General features: G+C 39.4%; 1 protein-coding gene and 2 pseudogenes across 2 annotated transcripts in view; 2 read left to right on the forward strand and 1 right to left on the reverse strand.

The window, feature by feature from the left end:
* The window catches only part of LOC129770900 (zwei Ig domain protein zig-8), a 702824-nt gene that overhangs the window by 552427 nt on the left and 131854 nt on the right, over nt 1–18543 (reverse strand). The window lies entirely within an intron of this gene.
* LOC129772153 (U4 spliceosomal RNA) lies at nt 9532–9660 on the forward strand (annotated as a pseudogene).
* On the forward strand, nt 16236–16364 carry LOC129772154 (U4 spliceosomal RNA; annotated as a pseudogene).

An 18543-nucleotide genomic window follows, 5' to 3' on the forward strand; every position in this document is an offset into this window, starting at 1 on the left:
AAATTTAAATGAGTACCTTCCCTGTAGCATCCCTGTCCGGAGAGGTCCCGAATTCAACTGATGAGCCTCCGGCGGCAGGTGCTGCGGGGAGCCTGAGTACAGCCCGTGTGAGTATCATCTTAATCCTCGTAATGAACACACATACTGTTCCTTTGCTATTTTCTAGAAACGTCACATACGTCGGACTGGAATATTTTTATTGGAAAAAGACGGCTACGAGGAAGTGCAAGAAATGCTGCAAGAGCGCTGCCCGTCCCCGAGCCCTGTTATGAGAGACTTTGTTTCATACTGATTTTCAAATTCGAAAGTATTGATGTGATGTTCGTTTTTCACTGTCTCATGTAACTGTATTTGTAACACCATTTACTCTTCGAGAGACGGCGAATGACCTGAAAGGTTAAAGCCGGCAGAAATAAACCAAACATAATAATAATAATAATAATAATAATAGGTGGCCTGTTGACTCCACGTGGAGGCATGATGGCGGATTCCACACCTTTTGCGTAAAGTTTTTTGGTGGACAAGTTTTTTAGTTTGTTTGCCCATCCAATAGATAATATGATAAAAAACGCTGCAGACTATAACAATCAGAATCAACATAAAAAAAAAGAAAAAAAATTCCAAGCTGCAAGGCTCGCCAAAGCTTAACGTCGCCAACTTGCCTCCCTCTTCCCCACATTGATTTTGAAGTCTGTGTTGGGGAAACCGTAAATCGGGTCAATCAAAACTTGGTAGTTAGGGAGTTTAGATAACGCTTGACATTTTTTTATTCAATTGTTTATCTCATGGAATACAACATCCTATTAATTGAAATAGACGCGTAGAAATATTTCCTATCAATTGATGCAAATATCTTTCCGATCTATTAAGAAATGTTCGAGTTATAAGCATTCGGAATCTTTCATTTTTTCCTGCATGTTCTGTGTTTGGTAGTATGAACATATTTGATGCTGTTATTAATTTTATCTCAAAAATCTTAAGTAGACTTGATTGCTTCTAATAACCGAAATAAATATCTCTAGTCGCTCTACAATTTGTCCTTCGACACCCAACTTCTATCAACTAACCAAAATCATCCAAAATCACAATTTTTTTCTTCACTGTATTTTAGTCTAATAGCCAATAGACTTTACCCTTAACCCTTTCACTACGGCAGTGTGCTCCGTTTGAGTGCTACCAGTGAACGGAGCACTGCGCCGAAAAGATCGCGTTGGTGTAATCGATGTGCGGTATCATCCTGATGTCGGATATAGACGACACTCGTAGCGAAAGGGTTAACGTTGAAATGTTTTATTTTTTCGTGAAATAAGCAGCCATTTATGAAATATAAAAATTGTAATGGGCAGCTTTCGACGTAGAACTACGGAATTATATTATTCAATCCACTTGTTTATCACTTCGGATATTATTTTAGAATGCATCGAAATTTTTGTAATATCTTTTTAGCTATTCATTTTTTTATTACTTCAGTAGACTCGAAAGAGTCGAGTAGAGTCGAAGGCTGTCAGCACTTCTCGTTTATTTGGTTCAACAACGAAAAATGAATGTGTGGCTCCAAATCGCGGATGACTTATTTAAATTAAATATGTTGAAAACGGGCAGAAATGAATGTATTAGAATGTGTTAGTTGGATTAGTCTGGACCTGGACCTGGACCTAGACCTGTACCTAAATTTCTTATTTGGATTCGGTAGGGGCACTTTTTTCATGCTCTTTCTTTTGTTTCAATTGTCATATAACAAACTGTGTTTGCTCCAGACGCTGTTATGTCATTACCTTTGTCTGGGTCCCTTCACATTGCTCGATTCCGGGTAATGAGAGGGCTGACTCATTAGCAAAGGTAGGTGCAATTGAAGGCGATATTTATCAGTGTCAAATCGCCTTCAATGAATTTTATTCTTTAGTCCGCAAAAATACCATCGCTAACTGGCAACGTAAGTGGAATGAAGATGAATTGGGCCGGTGGTTTCACTCGATTATCCCTAAGGTTAGCCTCAAACCATGGTTCAAAAGTCTGGACTTGAGTCGGGACTTTATTCGCACCTTCTCTCGACTTATGTCCAATCACTGTTCGTTAGACGCGCTACTCTTTCGTTTCAATCTTGCCAGCAACAATCTCTATGTTTGTGGCCACGGTTACCACGACATCGAGCACGTTGTTTGGTCGTGCGAGTTGTATCTTGTCGCCAGATAGAATTTAGAGAACTCCCTTCGGGCCCGAGGAAGACAACTCAATGTGCCGTTGAGAGATGTGTTGGCTCGGTTAGACCTTGATTACATGTCCCAAATATATGTTTTCCTTAAAGTTATCGACCTTCGTGTGTGATTGGTCCTAGATCCTTATACCCTCCCTTTCTTCCTTGGCGTGCAATTGGTCCCCTTCCTATAAACAGTAGAATGAGTTGAGATGTAAATATATGGTAGCTATAAGATAGGTTTAAGAATTACAACAACTTTGTTACAATTCCCTTATATCCCATCCTTTTCCCGATAAAAATATGTCACCCTTCTAAACTCGAGTCGACCGCGAGTAATCGGTTTTTATATCTATATATATAAAAATGGATTTCTGTATGTCTGTCTGTCTGATTCTAATGGACTCGGAAACTACTGAAAAGATCAACATGAAAACTGGTATGTAGGGTTTTTAGGGGCCGGGGAAGGTTTTCGTGATAGTTTGAGACTCCTCCCCCCTACCTAAAGGGGGGCTGCCATACAAATAAAACACAAATTTCTGCATTATTCGAGAATTATTCAAGAAAATGAAACCAAATTTGGCATATTGAGGTTTTAGGGTGCAATAAATGTTTTTACGGTGGTTAGACTCTCAACCCCCCTCTCTAAGGGGGGCTGCCATACGAATGGAACACAAATTTCTGCATTATTCGAGAATTATTCAAGAAAATGAGACCAAATTAGGCATATTGAGGTTTTACGGTGCAATAAATGTTTCTATGATGGTTAAACACTCCACCCCCCTCTCTAAGGGGAGAGGGGGGGGGGCGTTTCTGCTTTACAAATCAAACAAAAATTTCTGCATTACTCGAGAATTAATCAAGCAAACGAAACCAAATTTGGCATGTGGAGGTTTTAGGGTGCAACAAATGTTTATACGGTGGTTAGATACTCCTTCCCCCTCTCTTAGGGGGGGGGGGGTATCTGCCGTACAAATGAAACACAAATTTCTGCATTACTCGAGCTAGCGAAATTGATCTTTGTTCGAAGCTAGAAATGGATTCGAAAAATGTGAAAATGTGATGAAACGCACTCCTATATCTTATTCTATCTATACAAAAAAAAGGATCGCCGGATATATATATATATATATATATATATATATATATATATATATATATATATATATATATATATATATATATATATATATATATATATATATATATATATATATATATATATATATATATATATATATATATATATTTATTTATAGTTAAGAACTCGGCTCCTTTAAACTTATGTAACTGAGCCTGTTAAAATAAACGAATTTATAAAAAAAAACTGTGTTTTCGGAAGGACACACATGAACCATATCAATTGGTACAAAACATAGTAGAAGGGTCTTACTATCAAAGCCACCAAAAACCTAATGTTTACGCAATTTTGGTCTTTACAATTGAGAGGATCGGGTCAGGACCACCCTTCTTTATTCATGGAAAAAGCATTCAGATTCTTATCCTTGAATGTATGTATCGAAATCAAACTGATTCGCCGGAGTGTGGATGTGGAATGGATGAGAAAACATCTAGTTTAATGTCAGCTGTTTGCAAGCCTTATTCTATGCTCCTCTCCAGAGATTCAATTTAATGGAAATCTACGCCAGCAGTGCAACAATTCATAAAATGCGACAACAGGAAAGACGACACCATGTCGCTGTTGACCACATAAACCACTCCCCGTTCTTCTATTCAGGAGGAATGAAGCAAAAAAAAAAAAAATACAGAGCATAAATCCATGACGGTCACATTGGAAAGCATACTGTTTCTGCGAGGTATATATTTACGAAATTATTTATGGTGTTCTGCAAGTTGGTGCATTAATCCTCTCCAGCTTCTGCTTCCCCAGCGCTTCCAGCGGCAGCAGGCTTGCGTGTTGTTTTCCACTGTGGGGAAGCCTAGTTCTTTTGTTGCTCTGTCCACATGTATATACGTATTATATTCCTCTGTCTTATTCATAGCGTGCCGTCCCCCAGCCAGCCAGCAGCCACCACCACCCACACAGATCCTCCAGATCCTCGTGCACCGACCACATCCACCACCGGCCGGGAAGCTAAGTTAAACACAAAAATGGGTCAGGTTTTGTCGTGCGGCGTTTAAGTTATAACAGCAGTGGAAGATTTAAGCACTCCAATGTAGGATGCTTGTTTTTGTGCGGTCGGAGCTTTTCTTCGGCCCGTAGAAGCAATTAATCAAGCGAAATATGACAGAACCGGAGGCCGGAAATGAGACTCTGTGTATGGCAGCCGGCGGAATGAAGTTCTGTTTCGCCATGTCTTGATTATTATGGGTAGTGTTCTGCCGGAGCTGACGTCTGACTTCATCCGTTGAGGGGGTCGAAAGAGCCTAAGCCTTTTGTTTGCAACAGTCGTTATCATTCATTGGATTTTTACACGACTTTTTGTCAGCGACTCACGGGTGGCGAGGATAAGAAGAGGGAGGGGGAGGTGAACTCAAGTGCATTCGTAAACATGTACAAAAGCGGGGGTGGCAAACAGCACTAGACTACAAACCTTAGTCTTAGCGGGATTGACGCTTGACGTATATTGGGCTTTTGTTCCATCGCAAGCAATCACTGCCACAAGCGACTTGACTGTGACGTCTTCGGCTGAGCGGAGGGCGTTTCGTCATTTTCGTCGTCGGCTGCGGGGAAGCGCAATAAAGCACTGCAGTGGAAGTGCACCACTCGAAGGACACCAAACCAACCCCATCAATAAAAACTAAAGAGCATTTTTGTGGCCTTGCAGCATCGGAGTCGTTTGTGTCGATAGTATAACGTTTAATGTAAGAACCCTCCTCCCCCGATTTCAACCCGAAACAAGCAAAGTGGGGGACTTGGAAAAATGTGAAATCATCAAAGTTGATGTCGTTATATGGAGGCATCGTAGGCGTGGAGTGGATGCTGGAAGAAGAAGGTAGATTGTGTGGTCGAGTGGGGAACTATCAGAATGCTAGTGAGATAGATAGATTTATGAAAAAGGTTCGGCGCCACGAAGTCGACAGTGCCGAGAAGATATGAAGCACGACGGGAGCCCTGTAGAATTTGAAGCCTATAATATTGTGTTACAATAAATCTCTCGAAGTCTTCAAGCTATTTTCAATAGAGGTTTAATAAAATACTGATTTTCTGGTTTTCGAGCATCAATATATGAAGCAATTGATGAATGATTGCCGGATTATATATTATTGTTTGTAGGTTTTTTAAATCGTATTTTGAAGATAGGTTAAAACATTCTCTTTTGATGCCACATGACATCCGTAATGTATACCACTTTTAAATACCAACTAAACCCTTCCGATCAAGATCCACAAAAAACAACGTCAAAGCCTAAATGGTTCGACATTGAAAAACTTTTTTGTTCAATTTCATCAAAACAAAACAAAGCATGACACCCAATGGGATGTAATGAGGCCTCATCGGCTCCATATCAACCCAAAACGGTGGACTGATCTAATCTGAACATGACTGACACGATTTCGGGCGAAAAGTTTTCCAATTAACATCACCTGCCACGTTAATAATATGTATACATCGCCAGAGCTGATCCCAGCCGTTGAAATGTTCTGGTTGGGGAGTGTGGAAGACCAATAGACTCCGAAAAAAAAGTCCACTCCTTCCGGTGTGCCCAACTGGCTGAATCCTGACCGGTTACACCTACACACTCCCCAACGTGGCGTGAGACACCGGTCCGCTGCCGTTATTATTACTTCGCGGGATTGGTCTCCAGCCCACAGAGTGTGTGTATATTCTCGCCACGGTGACCCAAATTTCGCGTACGGGACTCCCTAAACAGCGTCGGCGGAAAACCTGTCTTGTCATGCAGTTAATGATTTCGCCCTTCCCCCTCCACGAAGTCATCGCTCTGTCGTCGCAAAATAGGGCTGGGTCGAAAATTCCGGAGGTTATCATCGCAATCCGTCTGCCCGAAGAAGGGGACAACCTGCCTGATAATTACACATCATATACAAGCACACGCGCGCACGCGATTTACCTTTTGCTGAATGTTTGATGTCCTGAGCTGTTGAGGTGTTTGTGTTGACGATCCTGTCGTCGCTGTCGCTTTCGCTTATTGTTGATGTTGCTGACGAGCAGATGTTATTTGTATTCACTTTGTCAGCATTGCTTTTCTTTCGAACAACGCGAAGGATGACATCAGAAGCGAGGTGCACACATATCCGCCAGACAGAGGCGGGTGGAAATGTGGGCGTGAGCTTTGAAATTTGAATCCCATTAGATGACTGCGTGAAACGGTGAGATTCCAAATGAAATCGTCCTAAAATGCAGATTTTAAAAACTTGTATTTTTGATTCCAATGAAAGTGTGTATTCCGTTTGGGTTAGAGGAAATATGAGTTTTTCACAGCAATTGGGAATTTTTTGCCTCAAGCGTAACTTTTGAAAAGGGGGTATCGATTTTAGCAAGAGAAACCTTTCATTGATATCTCAAAAACTATGAGTCGTACCGAAATAGTGTATCAGAATCAGTGATAGAGTATTGATGGTTGAATATGAAAAAATGTACACTGAGAAAAAAAATTAGTATTCTTTTTTTTATTTACAAAATAAAAATTCAATTTGCAATATCCAAACTACATATTTTTTAATTTTTTTAATTTTTTCATACAAAATAAAAGTCATGCAGAAAATTAAAAAAATGGGCCCTAGATGGTAAAACTATTTTTGACAAACTTTGTGGAACATCGATTTTTTAGGAATTTTCGAAACATCGAATTTTTGTATGTTAACAATCATTTTTAGCCACAAATTATGAATCCTGATGTGATTTAAAACAGAAAGGTTATTATCAATCTCCTTCTATATGTAGCCATTCTCGAAATATTTGAAAAAAGATTTCTAATTTATTGACTTTTTTATAGTAAATAATCCCTTTTAATATGTTTGTCGTGTTACACCGTCATGTTCATGAAATTTTATGAATTTGCTTATAATTTCCAACAACTTTTCCAATACATCATCATGGTTCATTTTTTGACTCAAGCGTGACTTTTGAAAAGGGCGTATCGATTTGAGTAAGAGAAACCTTTGATAATTTATATCTCAAAAAATATGAGTCGTACCGAAATAGTGTGTTAGAAAGAGTTATAGAGTATTTTTGGCATAATTTGAAAAAAATATACACTGAGAAGAAAAAATAGTACAGGTAAACTTCGATATAACGTAGATTTCACTTTCAAAATTGTACGTTGTATCGAATTGTACGTTATATCGAAGCATAATAAAGTACTCAAAAACGTAGTCTATAATATATGATTGTGTTGCTGTTTAGTAAATTTAATGAATAACTTCAATCAGAAGACGAAGCCAGCTTTTCTCATGATGTTTCCCTTCGTACTGTTCATTCAAAATTGATTCATTTAGAATCCGGAATCACAAAACCAGCTGTATTTCGGGATTGATTGAAGGTACAAAACTTGTTTTAGCATCACAATACAAATAATTCATTGTTCTATTGTTCAGAAATTTTTTTTTTTTTTATTTTTTGAAATTTTTTTTTCCTTTACTCTTTGGAAATGTGTACGTTATATCGAGGTAAAATGTACGTTATATCGAGTGACGTAATATCGAGGGTACGTTATATCGAAGTTTCCCTGTACTCTTTTTTTATTTACAAAATAAAATTTTAATTTGCGATATCAAAAAATATATTTTTTTTTCAATTTTTTCATATAAATAGAAGTCATGTAGAACATTTAAAAAAATGGGCCCAAGATGGTAAAACTATTTTTGACGAACTTTGTAAAACATCGAATTTTTAGGAATTTTCGAAACATCGAGTTTTTGTATGATAGCAGTCATTTTAAATCACAAATTATGAATCCTGATGTTATTTAAAACAAAAAAGGTTATTATCAATCTCCTTCTAAATGTAGCCATTCTCGAGATATTTAAAAAAATATTTGTAATTTATTGTCTTTTTAATAGTAAATAGGCCCTTTAAATATGTTTGTCGTGTTATACCATCATGTTCATGAGATTTTATGAATTCGCTTATAATTTCCAACAACTTTTCCAAATACATCGTTATGGTAAAGATATATGTTTAGGAGTTACGTTACGAAACATTCGAAGACATGTGGGTTAATACAAAACGTAGCGAAACTAAAAAATCTTTTTTATCTCAATACAAACTTCAATCAATCAAAAAAATTGTTGGAAATTATAAGAAAATTCATAAAATTTCATGAACATGACTGTACAACACGACAAACATATTAAAAGAGATTATTTGCTATAAAAAAGATTAAAAATTAGAAAAAAAAAATTAGAAGAAAATTTTAACTATCTCGAGAATGGTTGCATTTAGAAGGAGATTGATAATAACCTTTTTTGTTTTAAACCACATCAGAATACATAATTTGTGCTTAAGAATGATTGCTAACAAACATAAATTCCTAAAAATTCGATGTTTCACAAATTTCGTCAAAAATAGTTTTACCATCTTGGGCTCATTTTTTAAATTTTCTACATGACTTCTATTTTATATGAAAATGAAAAAAATATAAAAAAATACATATTTTTTGATGTCGCAAATTAAAATTTTATTTTGTAAATAAAAAAAAGAGTACTAATTTTTCTTCTCAGTGTATATTTTTTTCAAATTAGGCCAATAATACTCTATAACTCTATCTAACACACTATTCCGGTATGACTCATATTTTTTGGGATATAAATTATCAAAAATTTCTCTTACTCAAATCGATACGCCCTTTTCAAAAGTTACGCTTGCGTCAAAAAATGAACCATGATGATGTATTTGGAAAAATGTTGGAAATTATAAGCAAATTCATAACATTTCATGAACATGACGGTATAACACGACAAACATATTAAAAGGGATTATTTACTATAAAAAAGACAATGAATTAGATTTTTTTTTCAAATATTTCGAGAAGGAGATTGATAATAACCTTTTTGTTTTAAATCACATCAGGATTCATAATTTGTGGCTAAAAATGATTGTTAACATACAAAAATTCGAAGTTTCAAAAATTCCTAAAAATTCGATGTTCCACAAAGTTTGTCAAAAATAGTTTTACCATCTTGGGCCTATTTTTTAAATTTTTTTCATGACTTCTATTTTGTATGAAAAAATTAAAAAAAAATTAACAAATATGTATTTTGGATATTGCAAATTGAATTTTTATTTTGCAAATAAAAAAAATAGTACTATTTTTTTCTCATTGTCGCCGCACGGATCATGCCTTTAGAGCGTGATTCATGGCGAGAACGATAGAGCGGATGCTTAGATCGCGCTCTATCCTAAATACACAGAATAGCTTGCGCAGTGGCTTTATCGTAACTAATGAGGTTTTTCCGAAGTGCGATTATTGCTAGCTGAAAACCTAAATATCATAAAACTCCTCCGGCCAGCGATAACCCGCCGGGAAGGAGAACAAAACAAAAATAAGCAAAACGACGTAATGTGTTTACGATCAGAGCCTATCTCCGATCGTAAATACCGAAGGACGGGAGAAATCCCAAAAAGAGAGCACTATGGGTGCTATAAACGGAGCCTATCTCCGAGCTAGGACAATAAGTAATAAAACGGAGAGGAAAAGATAACACGCCTGCGAGCGTGTTAATAATCATCCCTCGTTCGCCCGTCTGGCTTAGAATAAATAATTGTAATTTTCTCTCTCTTATGCTACGCCCTTCTGGGGTAGATAAGAAGGCAATGTCTGTATATAAGAGAAAACTTGAACAGAATAAACGCACTCTCAACTGGACACTCTCAACCATACCACGGACGTAGGAGCGTCGTGGCGAAGTACCGAACCCCTCTTTTTGTCATAAACGTATCACAACCCTGGACATCGCCCGAGCATCCTGGACACCATCGGGAGCACCCTGGACATCATCGCCGGCAGATCCCAGCGCAACAAGCGCTGGTAAGTATTGAACACCCCTCCTCCAAAGATCCGAAATTCCAACCACCCTTCCTCTCCCTTTTCCTTCCCTTGGCTCCGCCCGGCCAAACTCCCAAGTGACGCGGTACTACCGGATCGCACCAGTAGGCGCATACTCGTTATGCGCTCTACGTGATCTGGCCTACCACATAGCGTCCAGTAAAGGGCTTTCCCTTCGTGTCATCAGCACGATCTCGAACTGCAGCCACATTTGGTGGCTCCAGAGAGGATCTTTCCTCCAGCGTAATCAGCACGATACCCTGCAGCCACATTTGGTGGCTCCAGAGAGGATCTTTCCTCCAGCGTAATCAGCACGATACCCTGCAGCCACATTTGGTGGCTCCAGAGAGGAGTCTTTTCCTAAAGACACTGTACGAACTCACAACACGCTCGGTTGAGTTGAGAATCCTGTTAAATTGATTTGCGCCCGTCGTTGAACGGAGAGGTTCGGTCTTGTAAAGACGAACAAGGTGAGGTTGTCTGTGGACATCACCATTTAGCCAAGAGGCAAATTGCGCATTTCAAGAAACAGAAATTAGGTCCTGAAAGACGGACAAATTAGGCCGTAGAAATCGGCATCTTGTTGAAACAAGTCCAGCTTTATAAACAGACCGATCGCCAGTCAGGCATAGTTGGACGAAGGCAACCAGGCGCCTCGTCAACATCAACTGTAATCCGGTCACGAGGGCCGGAAGACGAATATTGTGCAACGTTTGAAATCAGCGTAGGCAACTAGGCGCCACGCTTGGTTTAAGACAAGGCGAAGGCAACCAGGCGCCTCGCCACTTGCGCATTATAACACAGTTTAAACATCGAGTGACGGCAACCAGGCTCCTCACTCAGGAATAATGATATCAAGCTTTACGAGATCATCACGCCCGTGCTGTGATGCATGTGGCAAGAAAATTGAACTAGACAATCTGGTCCAATGCAGACAGTGCAAAAGGAATTATCATCATTCCTGTGTAGGACATACACCCACTGAAGAGGAAACCTATTTAGTATGCTCGCTTTGTTCCCCTACCAAAACAAACGAAAGTGAGGGAAAGGCACAGGCACCTGCAGCGTCTCATCCCTCAACTAATTCGAGGGAACAAAAACAGATAGAGGAGCTGACGAATCTAGTTACACAACTAGCTGAGATGCATGTTAGCGAACGCAACAACATAACCACATTAAAAAAGGAAATAGTAACAATGCAGGCATCACTCAACGCTTTAGTCGTGGGCGCAACGACAATAGCAACACAGCGACAAACAGAATTACCATGCTCTCCGGCGCAAGCGCAGTCAACTGAACCCCTAATCAATATCTCCGGGCAACAACGTGACCGAGCAACGATTCAAACACCACTACCAATGAGATCCGGTCCATCAATTGGCTGGGAGCAGAGTGCAATGATGCCAGCTCCACAGCATGGAGATTTTACGATTCTAATGAAGAGGCAAGCTTTGACTCCCTTGCCAAAATTCAGCGGGTCGCCCAAAGATTGGGCTAAATTCAAAAGGATCTACGAAGTCAGCACGAGAGAATGTGCGTTTTCCAATCATGAAAATCTCTCCAGACTTGAAGCTGCCCTTGAAGGACGCGCAGCTAGAAGCGTGCAGCAACTATTTATAAACTCGGAAAATGTTCCGAGTATAATAGAGAGACTAGAGGAAAATTTCGGAAACCCTAAATTCATATATGAGGAACTACTGCACGATCTACAGAAGCTTAAAAGAGAAAGTAGATCAATAATAATCGAAATGTCAGATGCTTTAGAAAATATGGTGGCAAACATGACGATCATAAATCAAAGAGGTTACCTACTAGATGCGAGGTTAATAGAAGACCTAGTTAAGAGACTACCTTATAACCTGCAAATAGAATGGACACGCCATAGAACGACGACTGGTGATGCCCCATCTTTAGAAGAAATGAGTAACTGGCTGAAACCTCACGCCAAAATAATGAGGAATATGGCTTCTCCTCTACCTTCTACAGTTAGAAGCCAGATACATGTCCATCAAGAGATGCCACGCATGAAATGTCCGGTTTGCTCGAATAACCATAAAATCTTCGATTGCACGGAATTTAAGAACTCCAACATCCAAAAAAGATGTCGATTGGCAGTACAATGTAAAATATGTTTCGGATGTCTAGGCACCGGACGGTTCCCGGAATAAATCGCCACAGAAAACGACTGCAACAGAAACCACCGCTTATAAAATGTGTAGTAGGCTATAAATATTGTGGCGCGGTATTGTATTTCAAAACAAGAATTAACCGGGCAAACGTATCGCCCCAGGCAAACGTAACGCCCCGGGCAGACGTATACCGTCCGACGCTCGCTAGAGCTCGGTCGGACATTGCTAAAGGATCGTATCCTATGTTTCAAACTAACCGGGCAATCAGTGGATCCCAGGTTTGCGTGCGAGACACCGCCGCTTCCGACGGCGGGTCGGCGGTGGACTCGGATTGCGTCATCTTGGCGGCATGGGCCGCCTCGATTCCTTATCCTCGCCAAATGGGGACTTCGTCCCCATTACATTGTCCTCAGAATAAATTTCGAAAAACGAGAACAAGAGAATAAATTTATAATAGAAATGTGAGGCACATGATGTTTTTCCCGCGCCAAATATTTCTAGCCTACTACACTTTTTCTAAGCGGTTGTTTCTGTTGCAGTTGTTTACTGTGGCGATTTATTCCGGTCACCGCACCGGACATATGGTTAAAGATTGCAGACGATCTAGGAGGTGCGGCTTGAGTGGATGTAACAAGCACCACCACAGAATGTTACACTCGAATCCAGACATGGAACCAACACCTCGTAATACGTCCGCTACAGTTCCGCTTGAAGCCAACTGCAATATTCACAAGTCCTCAGCAAACGAGATATACTACCAGGTGATTCCAGTAACACTTCAACACGGAAGGCATTCAGTCGATACATATGCCTTCCTAGACACAGGGTCTTCCCTGACATTGCTAGATGAGGAAATGGCAAACTCCTTGGACCTATACGGCAGAGAAGAACCACTACAATTAAAATGGACACAGGACGTGTCTCGAAACGAGCTGAACAGTAGAAAAGTACAAGTTCGCATTCAGGGGTCGTCCAGAAGGTCGTACCGACTTGACGGTGTAAGAACCATTAAAAACTTACAACTTCCGACTCAGACAATGAACTACAAAGCAATGGCTACAAAATATCCGCATTTGGAAAACCTTCCGATCGAAAGCTACGAGCTTGCAAGGCCAACAATTCTCATAGGGCTGAATCAAAGCCATTTGCTTACCGCCATGGAAACAAGAAGGGGAAGTGACAATGACCCAATAGCAGTCCGAAGTAAGCTTGGATGGTTTATTTTCGGTAATGTCAGATCAATTTATCAAAACGATCATGAACTATTGCAACACGATAAAGAACTACGAGATATGATGGCTGCGCACTTCTCAATCGATGAATTTAGCATCAGACAACCAATAAGAGTCAACGACAACCCCTTGCCCTTAGAACCGGTCAACAAGTATACCACCGCGAGTTCTAACAACGTAATGCTGATAACCTCGACCGAAGATAAATCAAAAAAATCAACGCGAAAAAAAAGACGTAGAAATAAGACTACAACAAAAGGCATTTCTAAATCTTGGTTCAACATCTCACGTATATTGAAAATAATGATGTTGTTCGTAATGTCGTTCACGTTGATCAACGCTATATCCATAAAACCCGTTGACAAAGACGGTCTAATGTTCGACCACGAAGGAACGTGCTTATTACATAGAGGCATATGGCAAACGAATATACAAACCAACGTAGTGCCCGATGAAGACATTGGAGTAATTAACTCGATACGGAATAATGTGACAGTAGCGATGAAAGACATGGAGTTTGTCATCGAAGACTCTCTCCTAGAGCAAATTGCAACATCTGTTGAACGTTTATGCGATGATGCGATTGATGAGATCAAGCAGACAACGAGAACTAAACGAAGCAAAGGGTTCTTCGGTTTTTTGGCGGACTTAATATTTGGTAGCGACGATATGGAAAACGAGCTACAGGCAATGAGGGTTCATGAAGACGAAAAAATTCACCAAATATCGGAGTCAATGGTAAAAATGAATACCAAGGCGTCCAAAATGGGAGAACAGCTTAACGAGAGATACTATAAATTGTACAAAGACATGACTCAATTAAAACAATTATATTCTGCGGATAAGGTTCAAAGGTTACGAACAACGATGTTAGAAACCACGATATTGGCACGAGAAGTTATCGATGGAACGTTGAATAGATATAGGAAAGTTCGAACGTTTCCTTTGTCCGTCGACGAACTAGCCCAAACCAGAAAAAACATTTCACAAGCGTTGCCAACTGGTTACATTGTCCTGGATCACCCATCAGCCGTAAAATACAACACGCGTGTAGTCAACGGCTCCCTCATAATTACCATGACGAGTGTTGTCATCAACAAAGTTGAGTTCGAGGTATTTAAGATAATACCGATCCCACGGGCTGAGAATGGCTCAATTATTGTAACAGAACATGATCGCATCGCGGTAGGCCACAACCAAGACTTCTTCTACCCATCGATCGAACTAACAAAACTGAATGATACGCATTTAATTACGGTTCAACCAGAACTGAGTAAGGAAGTGGATTGCGTAGCGGCTGTCATACTGCATATCGCAAGTACCCGCAAATGTGCAACAAAACTGTTAACCACGCCTTACGCTATGATGGAGACACTGTCCACTCCTAATACCGTTTTATACTATGCATCCGATACAAAGGCAATAGTTATACATTGCGACAACGTGGTAATGTCACCACCTTATGAGGCAGCAGTAGTAACTCTCCAGCCAGATTGCCGTATACAATCCAACAACAAAACGATACATGCAAGTTTAAATGGCATGAACAAGAAGATTGCAACATACTTCAAATCTAAATACCAGGTGGCCGATCACCTATTGGACGAATTCAATGACACCGTAAAAGATGTGGTGGAGCCGAAGCCCGATAATCCCTACGATAACAACGCTATGATAACCGTGTACAACAGTTTGGATCCCTTCCATCCGAAATCGAAGTATCTTTGGAGGAACGCCGCCCTTTTCGTAAGCATACTAATGATTATAATCGGGATCATTTATCTACGTTGCTGCAGACGAAGATGCTGCACCAGATCCAGAGCCACAGCAGGACCCGATGTCCATATCCGAATGGACAACCTATTGAACCGGCAACAATTAGAAGACACAGCGCTTTAAAACCAAGCATTGGAGGGACGTTCAATGAAGCAAGGCGGCATGCCGAAGAATTGAAGAGAAAAAGTGATTTAAAACTCTGTTAGACCATAAGTACACAAAATGTAAAATAGAAGAAAATAATTGAATATGAAATAATTGTAGTCAAAATGAGGAATCTGACAATGAATAAGAAATATAAGCAACAAAGGGTTGCATAAACTGACGAGAAGATATGTCGTCTAATGTAATAGTAAAAAAAAATATAATTTGTTCAGTGAAAGAAGCAATTAGGCGCCGTTGTATGGCTATTAAAGTACATAAAGTTGAAGACTCTTCTATGGATAGAAGAAGTATTGAATTTGAAAATTGAATACTCCTGCGAGAGTAAAATGAAGTGTAACACAAAGCTAAAATGAATAGGATTTGCATTGTAAATGAATCTGAAGGCAAAGTGGCTAATAAATTGTAACGAAGCAAAGAATGAATTTATAACACACCATGTATGAAGAATAAACGGAAGTCATCCGCTCATAGCAAACGAATTGCATTGTATAACTTCAGGTTAGGAAATTGAATGTAAGAAAAACATAATATTGAAAAGAGAATATAAGATGAAACAATTGCGAATTATACAGTAATAAAAGATACAGCATCAGAAGCATAGAAGAAAAAATTATTAGAAACAGATGCGGCGTAGCTCAATTGGTAAATCTGCCTTACGCGATTTACGAGGGCCGGTATGTCGCCGCACGGATCATGCCTTTAGAGCGTGATTCATGGCGAGAACGATAGAGCGGATGCTTAGATCGCGCTCTATCCTAAATACACAGAATAGCTTGCGCAGTGGCTTTATCGTAACTAATGAGGTTTTTCCGAAGTGCGATTATTGCTAGCTGAAAACCTAAATATCATAAAACTCCTCCGGCCAGCGATAACCCGCCGGGAAGGAGAACAAAACAAAAATAAGCAAAACGACGTAATGTGTTTACGATCAGAGCCTATCTCCGATCGTAAATACCGAAGGACGGGAGAAATCCCAAAAAGAGAGCACTATGGGTGCTATAAACGGAGCCTATCTCCGAGCTAGGACAATAAGTAATAAAACGGAGAGGAAAAGATAACACGCCTGCGAGCGTGTTAATAATCATCCCTCGTTCGCCCGTCTGGCTTAGAATAAATAATTGTAATTTTCTCTCTCTTATGCTACGCCCTTCTGGGGTAGATAAGAAGGCAATGTCTGTATATAAGAGAAAACTTGAACAGAATAAACGCACTCTCAACTGGACACTCTCAACCATACCACGGACGTAGGAGCGTCGTGGCGAAGTACCGAACCCCTCTTTTTGTCATAAACGTATCACAACCCTGGACATCGCCCGAGCATCCTGGACACCATCGGGAGCACCCTGGACATCATCGCCGGCAGATCCCAGCGCAACAAGCGCTGGTAAGTATTGAACACCCCTCCTCCAAAGATCCGAAATTCCAACCACCCTTCCTCTCCCTTTTCCTTCCCTTGGCTCCGCCCGGCCAAACTCCCAAGTGACGCGGTACTACCGGATCGCACCAGTAGGCGCATACTCGTTATGCGCTCTACGTGATCTGGCCTACCACATAGCGTCCAGTAAAGGGCTTTCCCTTCGTGTCATCAGCACGATCTCGAACTGCAGCCACATTTGGTGGCTCCAGAGAGGATCTTTCCTCCAGCGTAATCAGCACGATACCCTGCAGCCACATTTGGTGGCTCCAGAGAGGATCTTTCCTCCAGCGTAATCAGCACGATACCCTGCAGCCACACTCATTGTACTTTTTTTTTCATATTTAACCATCCATACGCTATAACTCTTTCTAAGACACTATTTCGGTACGACTCATATTTTTTGAGATATAAATTATCAAAGATTTCTCTTACTAAAATCGATACGCCCTTTTCAAAAGTTACGCTTGAGTCAAAAAATTCCCAATTGCTGTGGAAAACTCATATTTCCTCTAACCCAAACGGAATACACACTTTCATTCGAATCAAAAATACTCATGTTTTGTTATTTGTCGATTTCATTTGGAATTACTCCTAAGGGTAACATGTACCTATAAAAGAAGATGCACCTTCTTTATTTCATAACGGAAAAATATGATGACGACAAAATTATTCTAATATACAGAACACTGTGGTCACCCTACCAAACTCTATGTTCTAATCTAGTGGTGTTCAACCGTTTTTCATAGCGGCCATGAAAATGTACATGAAAATTCCGGGTTTTAATTTTTCAACACGAATAATCTTCAGCCAGTTCAACTTTTCTTTTGATTTCTTATTTTTCCTGTTGTTTATGAACCCTTCCAGAGACTTTGTAGAAATAAATATAATGTTTTCCATTCTTAATAATCCGCTTTTTTTTGTTTTTTTTGCATGAGTTCACGTCAAACGAGGAAACGTTACTCATTTTTCTCATTTTTCCGTTTGATAGCTCCAGATTTATGGATCGACTAGTAGCCATCAGTATTTTGTAAGTATTTTGTGTTGCCGGTAGAGTTTCAATTTGAATTTTCTAATTTTCACACACCTTACATGTTTGTCTATTTTGGGACCCTTGAATTTGAGCTGGTAGTGGTATAAAACAGTTTCCTAAACGTCGCAAAACTGATGCTGTTTAAATCGGATGCGCTTCCTATTTCAATTTTCAACCAGTCTCCAAACAATGCAAACATTTTACTGAGATTCAGATCCTCCGAAAGGCACCGTGAGTCTGGCGTGTAATTTCGTCGATTGGATATGCTCATGACGAATTTCATCGTGTAAACACACAAGTTTTAAGTAGCTTTGCACAAAATATTTAAAAAAGGATTAGACTTTTACTTTTTGAAAAGTGTAAAAAAAATATAGATTTTTACAAAAAAATAAAACTAAAAATATATGATAGCTAAAAAATTTTGGTCAAAAGATCAAATGTAGGAAATTGTTTAAATTTCATTAAATTTCATTAAAAGTAAAAAATACCACTTTTTTTTCTTAAACATTTCGCTGAAAAAAAAATAATTTAAAAAAATAAAACTCTTTTTTTTAAAACATATTTTTTCAAATTCACAAAAAAATATATGAATAGCCCTTATTATTTTCAACAAGTCGTCCATACATCGGA

Source organism: Toxorhynchites rutilus, chromosome 2, assembly GCF_029784135.1.
Source record: "Toxorhynchites rutilus septentrionalis strain SRP chromosome 2, ASM2978413v1, whole genome shotgun sequence".
Classification (NCBI taxonomy): Eukaryota; Metazoa; Arthropoda; class Insecta; order Diptera; family Culicidae; genus Toxorhynchites; species Toxorhynchites rutilus.